The following is a 13366-nucleotide window of genomic DNA, read 5'->3' on the forward strand; positions in this document are numbered from 1 at the left end:
AAACTAAGATGCAATCATTCTCACTTGGGCAAATTTTTATTGGAGTGTTTCACAAGATAAATCAAAATTGACACTTCTCATAAACTTTTTCAAGTCCAGTAATTCTAAGTAACATTTACTCCTTTTATTTTTAATATCTTTTAAGTTTTCAAAATTGTGGCTGTTTAAAATTGTAGTAATATACAATTGAATCGTTATAAGTGAATTTGTTTACAAACAAAATTTTGGATTAATTGTAACCAACTCAAGCTATTTGGATATACAAATCTTTTCTAGTAAGATTTTAAGATTATTGACTTTCTACATATTTCAAGGTGTTATGATTATATTAACATTGAGAGTTATTGTCCCATCAGTGTTGAGAGACTCAGACAAAAACTAATAATCATCTTCAGTTTGACATTTTAAATGACGGACTTATGTGAAAATTAACCTTTCTTCTGACTGAGGCAGAAGGGTTATTTAAATGACAAAAATGTATCTATCATAGTTAGCCATGAGTAAAACCAACTTTATATTTTAGGAACAAAATAAGCTGTCATTTAAAATTAAGTTCTGGAGATATTAAAAGACAATTTTATTTCATCTAGACTAGAAATCAAACTAGAAATTAGTCTGATCTCGAGAAGAAAATAATATATTATTTAATGTAATGTTCAAGAGTTTTCAGTAATTATTTTGAGTTTTAAACGCCTTTAATACAAGGTTATTATTAACACTTACACTACATTTATTGAACCAGATCCCATGTTTACTGTAAGCATTGCAATTGCTGTAATTTGTAATTTCAGTTTATGTGGTGGTTGGTGGTATTCCTGGGGGTCGATAGACTTGTTCATTATTTCGTCGGAATGTTCAGCTTTTCACTAGGTTCATATGATAATATTCTCAATCAATACTGGAGTATTTTTTAAAATCACCATTCTGATATTTATTATTTATTAAACCACCTGTGTTTGTGCATTTATGCTATAGCAACTTATATTCAAATGACATATTATTACCTGATTAGAAAACATGCAGTTAATTACATTTGATGACTCGCCGAAGACATGCCTTATCATTGATTCTTCAGAGAGACAATTTCGGGAATGTTGAATCCCTTTTATGACAAATATAACATTACCTATTTGAAAAAGTAATATCTAATATCCCTTTCACTCGGATATCGCCTCTCCCATCTGTAACAGTGAGAGCCTTCAAAAAAATGATGCAATCCCAGCATGGCATTTATATGTTTGCTTTGCCTAACTAAGCGCCGTGAAAAGAACAAAATAGTCATAATATAGTATTATGGTTATTTCTGATGGTGACTTAAATGAGGATGTTATAGTGTAGATTATGAAATTTAAAAAATTATGGTTGCCTGTAAAGTCGGTTTTACGGGCGAAGATTTTACGTGACAACGTCTTTTTCTCGGTAGAATATTTATTGATATGAATATTATTAAATTGCACAATAGGAACAAGGAATTGAATGAAAATAAGAATTGTACAAATTTTAACTATAGAAATATATTTTGTTTACTAAAACATTGTACATAATTTGAAATTAATTAAAATTTGTTATTGTAAATGGTAAAGTTGAATAAAACATTAACTAAAATTGGAATTTGAAATTCTTGCTAAACACAGTTAAATTCTAACTCCGCGCGCGTGGTGATTGGTCGGTTTAGTTCGTTTGTTTGGTCGCACTGTTATGACAGGTTAGAGGTTATAATTTGTTATTTTAAATGTTTGACTAGCAATACGCGCTGTTTCTTCTCAATCGAATGAATTACGATTGATTGCAGAGTGATTTAAACTAATAATTTACTTAACACTATCAACATTTGTCAATAGTATGACATAACCTATAAACTCAGTTTCTCAACTTTTGTGTCAATCTAACAATTAATCAATCAATCATAGTTTACGATAATGAAATATCAGTGTACAATTATTTACCTTTATTGTTGTAGTTGTTGTAAATGACGAATCTAAGCACTCCACATTTTCACGAATAAACATAGTTATCTGCTTTATCCCGTGCGGCGGACCCACAGTTATCTGCTTTATCCCGTGCGGCGGACCCACTGGACGGGCATCGTAACGTTACCGGGCGTTACACTTTTTCATGAGTGACTCCGAGCCGCAACCTAATTTAAGACGTTGTCACGTCAAAACTTTGATTACTTTAATTGATTGTTCAATCAATAATTTTTTAAAGTTGTAATTACCATTTGGAATAAGGAAGCGGATGTAGATCACTTAAGGCTTTAGAACCGTCCTATTGAAATTTGAGCAACGCTTAAGAGAGGCTTTGTCATCCACACCTCTGCGCGCTCTCACTACTTACACAAGAGAATAATAATCATCTGAAACAAAAATATTTCTCCAATCTTACTTATTACAATAGAATATTTTCTTCCCCTGTTGAGGGGTGTTTCGTTATGACTTCAGTCAACAGTTATTTTTGCACTGGCCGGCAAGTTGGTCGATCCCTTCCAGTAAGCGATAACGGACTGTTGAATCATATTATGAATCTGAGTTCCTGTGGCTGCCAAATCTTTCTGATGGTCAAAACTATTCTTGATTGGGCCAATATTACTTTGTCTTAATATAAAAACATATTGTGTCAATCGCGCATTTAAACTACTGCATTGGGAAACCAAATTAATATTCCTATAAGTCCTACCTGAACAAAACCTTGAATGTTTGCACTTAAAGTACTCGAAACTGGTAACTAATAAAAAAATTGATCAGTCATGAGCAATAAACAATGTTAACTTAGATTATTTATGTGCAAAGTAATTTTCGACAACCTAAACATACAGAACAATCTCTATCTTTTATGATGGATAACTCTTCCTTCCGGTGAAGATGAGAATATCTTTAGGCGGTAAATTCGCCGTCGTATACGCTACATCACGTCCCCCGCGTGCTTGCCGTAAATATTTAATTTTGCATCATTTCAAAGCTACCAAGCTGGGAACCACCTGTAAATATTAAATCAAAAGTTTTACTACCAAATTTTTTCATATGGCTAAACAGTGTGATCTGACAGTCTATCAGCAAGCACGCGCTTCCTTCCGGTGAACTAGCTGATACGACACACGATCTCCTGTCCAAATTAATTATTTTTTTAATTTATAAGAATCTGTTGGGACATTTGAGCAAAAAGAAACAGTCATACACATATTTCTAAATAATAAGTGATTAATTAAAATCTAAATAATATTAAAATATATTTATTAACCATTTTATCGTGGTGTTAAATTTGAGAAAAAAATGTGTGCAGAAGAACACTGATGGAGGATTTACATTCTACCGGTAGTATAGCGCTGAGATGCTGGGTTACAGAAGTTTTCCCTGAATTCAAAAATATTCCGGGAAAATTTCTATTTTTCTTTCCACAAAACTCCTAGGCCTATGTGGTCTATTACGAACATTTTAAAATAAATAATAACTAAATTGGTTTAGTCGTTCTCAAGTGATGCGCTTTTAACGAATAGTATTTCATGTATATTTATTTATATTCAGGGGTTAACATGTTTCTATTCATTGTTTTGTTAACGAGATGTGAGTTTCTGTGTAATTTCATCTGGGGCGATAAACAGTTTCTACTTTTTCTGTATTTAGGGAAGTTATCTTAAATAGCTATGTATTTAACATAAAACGTATTTTCCAAATCCAAAATCGATTGCACTGCCTGGTGGAATGACTCATGTCTGGAGTCTGTTATATGTGGAATCGTGTTTGAAATAAGAACAAACTTCAGATTTTATAGTTTGTTTGTTCATCAACTTTCTGGGGAGTAAGTAAGGATGGTACATATAAAGCGGACACTCCACGTGGTACACCAGATATAGTACAGCGGGAGAGTTGTGGTGACGAGATCTGTGAGGCCGTGGATGTGGCGGTGACTCCAGATGTGCCCCAGGAAGTGTCCGTCTCCCTCACTCTCTCCTGACATTCGGCTGACAGCACACATCAAGTTCACGTCAAATCGACGTTCTTCTTTCTCTTTCCATCGTCGAACACTACTTTTTGTGGTCGAACCGCTGAACTGCTGGTACAAAACAAACAAAATTCTATCACTTAGTTGCCAAAATCCATTCAGACTTATTTAATTACACCAACAGATGCCGTACAATCTACAGTCTAATATATAACCAGATGTGCTGCACTTTACGAAACAGAAGACGATTTTTCGTTTTAACATTTAATTTACACTTAGAAATTAATTATTATGCTATTAATGATAAAGTTATATATTTTGTCCAGTTCACTACTACACATGAAACCGCACAGTCACCTTAAAATTACCTCCATTCTATTGTAGTAAAATAATGGTCACAACAAAAGTACGTCGTTGGTAGATTGCTATAAAATATAATATGTACTATCTAATACAGTATGTTTAAACCAACAGCTTATTCTGTTAGTCCGCTAAACGATTGAAACTTTCAAAAATGCATTTTGGTGTACATAATAAACATTTAATCCTGTACCACTACGAATCCTAAAATTTATATTAAGAAAAATGTAAACAAATATATGTGATTTACTACTTACGAGCTATATGTTACTAAAATATTGATCGAAATATCTTTAAAGCCAGCAAAGTCGCAAGTTAGATGTTAAAATGTAATATATGTATAATAACACATGTATATCATGTAATATATAAAATAACACACAATCATATGTATGTTTTTATGCTCATTAGTCAGTCATATGCTTCACATATTATCAACCCACATTATCCAACCAGTATATAGGACACTTCAGTATTGTGTATTGACTGTGAAGCATTTTAGTAGCTCAGGCTAATGTGAGTTAATAAGATTCGCTTTTCGTGGGGATAGCATATAGTGGGATTTCACACTCCAACAGTCTCTAGTAAGAAATCTATAATTAAAATATAAAAATACATGTCATTGTTCTCGAAATACGTCATAGAATGACGTTCAGGACAATTAACAGTACGAAGTTGAGGATTGGATTGCAGGACAGGACTAATCGGTTAAATCCCTTTTCGCATCTGTCTATATTAAATACTATAATAGCTTACAGTCCCATTGAATACTTCAGTTATCAAATATATCCCCCCTGAGTCCCTCCCTCTTTGGTGTAGGGGAGGGTAAAATGACAACAATAGAAGGGGAGAGAAAGAAGTGAAGTGAGAGGGAATATCGAGCGACTGTCATGGCGGCCAAAGTCCGCTTCTACACCGCAAGCTGAACAAACTGTGCTCTGTGGGCGAAAAAGATTAGCTGGAACATTCCAACTCTATCTCAAGTGTTTATTCCGCGGCTGGAGAGGCGAGCAGGCCACCTGTCCAGCTCCAGTGGCTGGAATGCCATTCATCTTAGATAAACATGACCATCTCCCTATGCCGTCTCTGGGTGACAAGGCGGAGCTTCGTACTGTTCGGCGACATTGACAGTATTGACAGATCTGTCGTTGTCGGGTTCTGAAAGATTATGTACTTATACAACTAGAATCTGTCAAGAAATATCGAGGATTTCCCATATGATCCGGAGTAGATATCAGAAAAGTATTGATAGCTCAATCGGAAGTCCTTGATTAAAATATTTACTTCAAAAATGTATTTGAAAGGTTGTATTATTTATCTTCATAAATCCTTGTCGCTTTTATCTTAATCATAATTATACGACACCTAATTAGAATGTATTATGATTAGAGATACTTGGAGATGGGATTTTGAGGATGACGTTGGCTTTAAGTCGTATAATTTTAATTAAATTAAAAAGATTGTAATATTCAACAACTATAAAAAGGTCCTATTGAAGTAATAGGCCTATTCTTGAGCTGGAAAACAATTCTTATGACAATACAACAGAATTTTAGGTTGCTTAAAGAAATTTAATGAAATGTCATTAATTTACACCAGTGATGTAAATCGTCTGCCCGTGAATAATTATTGAATTAAAGATTTTTCATTTTTGAAGCACAATAGTTACTATTCTGGGCATATTTTAAAAAGTTTCATATAAAATCAAGATCTTAGGATTACAAGTGTTACTTATTACAATCGCTTAACACGTGGTAACATTCTGTCTTATATAAACCTTCCTTCTGTAGAATACTAAAAATAGTATTTTACATAAGTTATAGTGTGCTTCATTCACAAATAACAAAAGTTTAGTTTTTGTTACGTAACACTGACAACGTGTCTGTGTGAGTTCTTTATGTAATGCAAATCAAATACAACGTAAAGTACTTCGGTACGTTTTGTTTTACGGTAGAAAACTATGATCATGACACGGAAGAAAGTGTCTTGGGCGCTTAATCACATTTCCCACCCCTACTTCGCCTCGTTAGTAAAACACGATAACACTATTGCGTACCGGAAACAAAAAAATATTTTGCTCCTAGTGTTGAAAACTACTATTTGCAACGTCCGTTCGCGGTGAAAGGGTTAAGGGAAAGGCTTTAGGTACAGTAGACTGTGACCGTAGAGGGCCCTCCGCGGTGAGATCTTAATATTTTACTTGTGTTAATAGCATTTCGGCACACGGCTATGAATCAGGGGTAAAAGGTTTTTTATACAAAGAAGAAATTTTTGAAAATGCGTTAGCTTTCTTGTTCAACTGCTAGTAACTCTATTTCATTTTCCAGGATTAATGCACAGTCTCCGTCTACCTGTAATTGTTATATGTAAAGAAAATTGTTCCGCTAAACAAGGTAACAGGTACTTTCAAGGAAGCGTGTCACTTTTAGGCCTCATTCCAACAACAACCACCTCCTCTATATCTATGGAATAAGACACCGTTAAAGCAATTTAAAATCATACATCTGATATTAACGAGGAATTGTAGAGCACAATATCATATTGATTATCTTGTTAAAACATATCGAATTAAACAGAGAGTAGGTGAAGCAATTCAGACAAATACGTTTTAAAATATAAAAATACGATATTGATGAACGTAACAATTTTATTGCCAACAGGCCTGTGGACTTGCAGACTGTGGCAGTGTAATTATTGAGCACGGGCTGTATATCCGTGATGAGCTTCCACCAAATAAAACAACCTTTAATGAAAACTGCGAGTTCGGTTCAGCCGATGCGCTAATTACAGTTAAAATGGAAATTGGTGAAGGGGAGGGGAAAGGGAGAACGCCGGTGGAAATAATTGGCGAAAAGCGGAAAAAAAAAACGGCCGCCACGCACGCGGCGCAGTGCTGCCAGTGGAGATCTGATAAACTAATTATTCCCTACCTGACGTAGAAAATTAATCACTCGTATATTATTTAAAGAGGTGAACTATGTAGTCATAGTCGCTCCAGGCGCGGTGTAATAATTTGCTACTGATGGATTTCGTGGAAACTCTTCATTATTGAAGGTTTTATGCATGACACGTTTGTGATGTATATTGAAATATGGATCATCGAGATGTGTAAATATACAAATATAAATATTTGTGTTTCAAAAACAATGTTTACTTTGAATAGCAACAGTCACACACAATTTCCTAGTTTACATTCTAATAAGACATCATCAAATTGTGCAATCGATATTGTGCTATGTGATATGCGAGTTAAAAGTTTTCCTATTATCATTCATACACCAGTGCTATAAAATATTCTGTAAAAATTAATTTACCTTATACTGAACACACTATTTAATCAATAAATTTTGATAGAATCAATAAATTTATGAACCGTTTATTGTAGAATATTCTCGTCTATACTTATTTTGAGGGGCAAACAAAGAGTGTAGGATAGTGTAGATAACGAAGACATACAATAGACAAAACAATGAAAACTGACTCAACTACTACAACAATGTTAAGGTTAACACTATTAGCCAAATAATTTTATTAGTTGTGTTATTCACATTTGGAACAAAACACTGAGAAACCTTTTTATTTATTGTGAAAATGTATTGCTTTATTGACTGAAATGTGAACTATTCTTGGTCTTTAAAATTGTGTAAATGATATGAAGTATATCATAACTATTACCATCCATATCACATGTCTTGTACTTTCCCACAAAATACTCCCAAAATGTTTTACCGTTTCTATTTAAAGCAACTCAAGTTTTTTGTCTAGGTCTCTATCTCTCCCTCTCTTTCGCTTTACAACATGAAATGTTACTATTCAAGGTGAAAAATTACAAAAGTACGTGTACTACATAAAACAGGATATTATAAAGACATTGCTAGACTTTACGATACGATGTCCTAAGTAATTGATGGATTCACACTCCAAAGACATTTCACTAAAGGTGTTATTGAACTTAATAACCTTTTCGTAAATGTAGGACTTGCTGATGGGGCAGAGAATACACGCATAGTACTTTGTATTTCGTACGTACTTCACCTTTGTCGAAAATTTTAATTATATTAGCAAAGTGTCTTCAGCAAGTCTTGCAAATTTTGTATTAATGGACAAGATAACAGTGGGCTAAATACAGCTAAAAAGTATCCTAAGAGGTGTGAAATCAGTTGTTTATTTTATCTGCATTGATATGATAAGCTTTGTTGTCGTACCTTCTTAAAAATCGTGTTGTCTGTCTGCTTATCTGCCCATTTATGTGATAAATCTTGATGGAAGGGTCTTGGAGTTTTTAAACTTGGCACTTAACTTTCTCTTGACCCAAGGAAGAATTCTATTGATTTTGGAGTCCAAAGTTTAAAGGGAAGACCCTCCGTCTGTCCGTCCAGCTGTAGGATAACTCTTGTTATATTATGTCGGGACCTTCGATACTGACTTGTCAAACACCTGCTCGTCATCAATAACTATGGTTAACTGACCATTAATTTAATAACGACCCCCATTTTTTCTATAGCCTCACAATAGATAGTTCAATGTTTCGGTAAAGGCATTAGAAGAAATTATATAACATTTAACAAATTAAGTAAATTTATCATAACTTGCTTTTATACAAGGAGACTTGTCTTAAGATTGTGTGAGCAATTTTTAACGTTGCAACAATTATTTGAGAAACGAACGTTTTGAAAAAATCGTGAAAATATGATTGCAGACTAAATAAAATATTAATTTAATAAAATAAAACTAATTTAAACTTTTGACATACCGGGGTAATAACTGTAGCCACACGGTGACCCTGCGGAGAGGTAGGGAGAGGGCATTGTCATTTAACATAAGCGCAAAATCAACAGGAGCAAAGTGACGGTCTGCGTAATTATGCGAGCCTGCGGCATTCGCACTCACACACACGCGCGCGCGCTCGCGCGGTCAGCGAGGCCGGCGGATTACGCATTTTTAATACTTGTAATGCACACTTGTTGAGCGGTTTTTTTCTCCGTTTCCGATAACACCGGTTGTTCCGGAAGCGAGATGCGTTTTTTACAAGCTATTGGAAACAGAATGCCGCTGTTTAGCGTAATATCACTGTGAACTCCACGTGAATCATTTGTGTTACACGAATTCAAGTTGATTACAGTATTTCAGGAAATTTTGTCTGAGGCTTTATATACGGTACTGCAACTATAATTATTAATGATACATTTTAATTAAAGCTGTAAAACATAACCAGGTACTATTAAACGCTTATTGACATATAAAGAGTAATTTAATTAATTACCTCCGTCATACATTCCAAGTTCTGTAACGTGACTACATGTGTTACGACGTTAGATCGTCATCCGCAGAATTTCGCCGAAGAACAGGCCTGCCAAGTGGCTTCGTTAACATTGAAAGTTGAAGTTGAAATTTATAAAGCATTTCTAAACGAAAACATAAAGAACAATGTTATCAATGAAAAACTCATAAAAGTATAAATTACAGTTGTCTATTTGACACTCTCTTCTATCACAAATCGAAGCCACCTGAGCCACAATGAAAAGCGACTTGTTCCGTCCAGTATACTGTCGGCCGCTGTCGGGAATGTTACCATTGCAGTACGAAAGACCTCTCTGTTTTAAATGTTTTCTATGTTTATTTCATTTTATTGTTTAGTTTCATGAGTGTGATTTTTAACGACAAAGCCACCCGGCGTATTGACCTGAGAACGACGGCCTAATGTCTAACGCTACAGACATTGGGATATTTGACGGAGGTAACTAATTAAATTGTAATTTATGAGTAGACATGTACTGTACGTGTTTAATAAATTGTTATAGGAATTGTGATAAAAGAGTATTATAAAACATTGAATGATATGTCTAGTAATCTTGGCGATGATAAGATTTGTCCGGTGTACTTCTCTGTTAGACCATGACATGCTGATGAAGTCGTTTTTAATGCTGACCAAACTTTAATTCTCTAGTAACGTTGTTTTTGTCTGATGCTTGGTTTAATATGACAACTTAATATGACGACGGCATTTTTTTGTCCAATGATACGTATGGCCCTGTTGGACGATTAATGCTGAATAAGTTTGTTATTGTTTGGCAACGATGGTTTTGTCTGTCAACTGGCATTATTTGGTGTTCTTTTGTGGTGTTCGTCTTTACTGTATATAGTGTAGTTTGTTTTTACGGTGATATCTAGTTTTATCGCCTATGGTCTGGTAATAAGTTGATCTTATCTGTCCGTGTCTGTTGTTGTCCCGTAATGTCTGTTTTTGCATACGTTGAAAATTATTGTTGCACAGAAAGCCCTACAATTAGTGAGTTTATTTTAATTTTTTAAATATGATAGAAAGGTTTATTTTCTGTACCCCTTTCACAGCGCCTGTAATCTAGATGTCAGGAGGATACATGCTCCTAAAACTCTTCACAAACAAATTAATATTTAATCAGATTTTGGATTATCCTCCTATACGTTTAAATTCCTCATGTGTAGATTTATTAGGCTATAATTTTGTGATTATTTTTACATATATAAGATAAGTCAGGTTTTATCATGAAGTACACAAGTACATTTATCTGTAATGCGACGCCTATATATAATAAACGGAACCATATAAGAAGTTTTCGAACATTTGCCATCGTTAAAGTTAAAAAAAAAACGAATACTGCGAGTCACAGGTGTTTCCAAATTAAATAAAATGAATCAAATCCCCGAAACGTTGTGTTCGTTGTTTGAAACAATAACGATGTCAAATTTAAAAACCTTGTATCCTCGCAAATCCTCCATCGTAAATAGTAAAGTTTAAATAAAGAAAGATCCACTTGGCCACTAACACGACTAATCGACAGAAGAGATGTGTGGAATCCTCCATTAGTCATACGAGGAAGTGGCCAGATAGAACAACACTAGCGCGGGCGCGTGTATAAGGTGGGGCAAATTGGAAAGCTATTGTTGATCCGTGGAATTGTCACCGCAAGAAATAATGGTAATTGTTTGAAAGCGAAGGGGAGAGAGGGGAGCGTTGTTTTCTTTGGCCGCCGCTCCAGCCGCAGCCCGGGATCATCCCGCAAGCTCGCGTTAAGCAGCCCGGCTCTGAGTGCTCTTCTTTGTCAGGCTTTGCATAATGTATTGACTGTCTCTCCGTCTCTCTCGCACTCCGGTGGCGGCAGCAGTGTTGTGTCAGAAGCTAACCAAACACGATGGAGGGCTCCCAATTAATTCGTTATCTCGGACCCACACGAATGCCGTCACAAAGAACAACATATTCAAATCGCCAGCTTTTTCTCCTCCGATGTGCTGTTCGGCCGGATGCGGTTGTAGATGGACATTTCATCCGTGAGGGCCTTTGTCGTGTTTTTGTACCGCGCCACGCTCGACTCTCGTGTACATCGTGTTTTCCGTTTAGGGTATTATCGTGGCTGGTTGTTGAGTTTGTTTCCACAATTGCTCTTTACAAACGCTCTTTAACTCATTGAAATAGCTCATCGAGTTAGAGTTCAGCCCCCTCTCTTATAATAGATAAAAAGTTATGAAGCTATGTTATCAGGTTTCTGTGTAAGTTTGTTACCAACAGATGATTGATAAACATGTTTTTTTCACATATTATGAAAGTGAATTTCTGTTCACCGCAATAGCTCTTACTGTAAATGTACATGCAAATAGTGACGCTTTATGTACAAGTTCTGTTACAATTACTTTAGAGAACTGAAACTACTTTTTATATTAAGAGCAGGATGGTACATTTTGAGGTAACCACAAAGAATTATCATTATACTAACCCCACACACAGTACATTAATAGTTTGATACCAACAACAACAGTTAATAGTTTTGGACAAGACAACTAAATAACTTATTCAGAGAATGCTGAGAGTGCAAAAGTTAAGTAATTATTATTGTAAGGAATTATTATAAAATTCCATGTACTGTAATGTCTTGGGTTATACAAAATAAAGATTGAACAGGAACAACTCTTGTAAATAAAACATAGCTAACGTCATTATGTTTCTTACTGAAGAAATACCACAAAAATGTGATTTTTAACTAAGTACCATCTTGTGTGATAGGAGAAAAAGACGGTGACTGAAGAAGCCTTTACATATATTTATAAATAAACATTACACCATAGAATTGGATTCATAATCTGATGATTGATTGTCACAAAATCAGTTTTCTGAACATTTTGAAATTAGTTGTCCCAGGAGCAATGTTATACTTGTATATTTATTGATAATAGCTAACGTGAATCTAAGTTAAATTTCGCAAAAAATCAGATTTTGCATTGCCGTTAATAGTTGACAATGTGTGGTAAAAGTAATTCAGTAAGACGTAAAATGTTGACACTCACACCACTATAGTATATTCTACATACAATTTGTGTACTCACACAACTCGTTCATTTATCAATTTTTCATTGCCAACATCAGTGTTAATTTTCAAAATGAGCAGTCTTCCAATTACCAGCCAAAGTTCGTCGACATTATTACTACCTATGACACCAATAAAACGTTTCACACGAATTTTTTAACGTCTTGGACGTCGGAGAATTTTTATGGAATCAGGCAATTTGTTGATAGAGGAACACTGGCCTGTGCGGGCAAGTGATCATAAAACTACCGTTATTTGTTTCCCAGTTCAGTGTGTCGTTTGTATTATACCCGTAAATGTTTCGGCTTCTTGTCAAAACACATTTATACATACTGTTTCCAGAATGTAGAAACTTGGCAGAGTCAACAGTTGCATCTTTTTGAATGTTGGTTGGAAATATACCTAGGAATTTATGTTCCCTATTTCTCCAATTGCTTTCTTTTGAAGCTAGATTGCTTTCAAAAATTGATTGTTTGCACAAGCTCCCCAAAAGAACCACTCCATAGGAAGGGTGTGGATAAAATGGTCCATCATATACCGACATCAGTACCTGACCTGGGCAATATTTTGCTACAGATCTCTTATTAACAAATAATGATTATGACTTTTTAATGCTTCCTTAGGAATTCAGTGCAATAGTGCTTTAGTAATTACTGTATTATTACCTTTCGCTGTAAACAAAACGTGCTATAGTTACAAATGAGTTAGTTATATGTGAACGTTACTTC

Source organism: Homalodisca vitripennis, chromosome 1 (genome assembly GCF_021130785.1).
Source record: "Homalodisca vitripennis isolate AUS2020 chromosome 1, UT_GWSS_2.1, whole genome shotgun sequence".
NCBI classification, from domain to species: Eukaryota; Metazoa; Arthropoda; class Insecta; order Hemiptera; family Cicadellidae; genus Homalodisca; species Homalodisca vitripennis.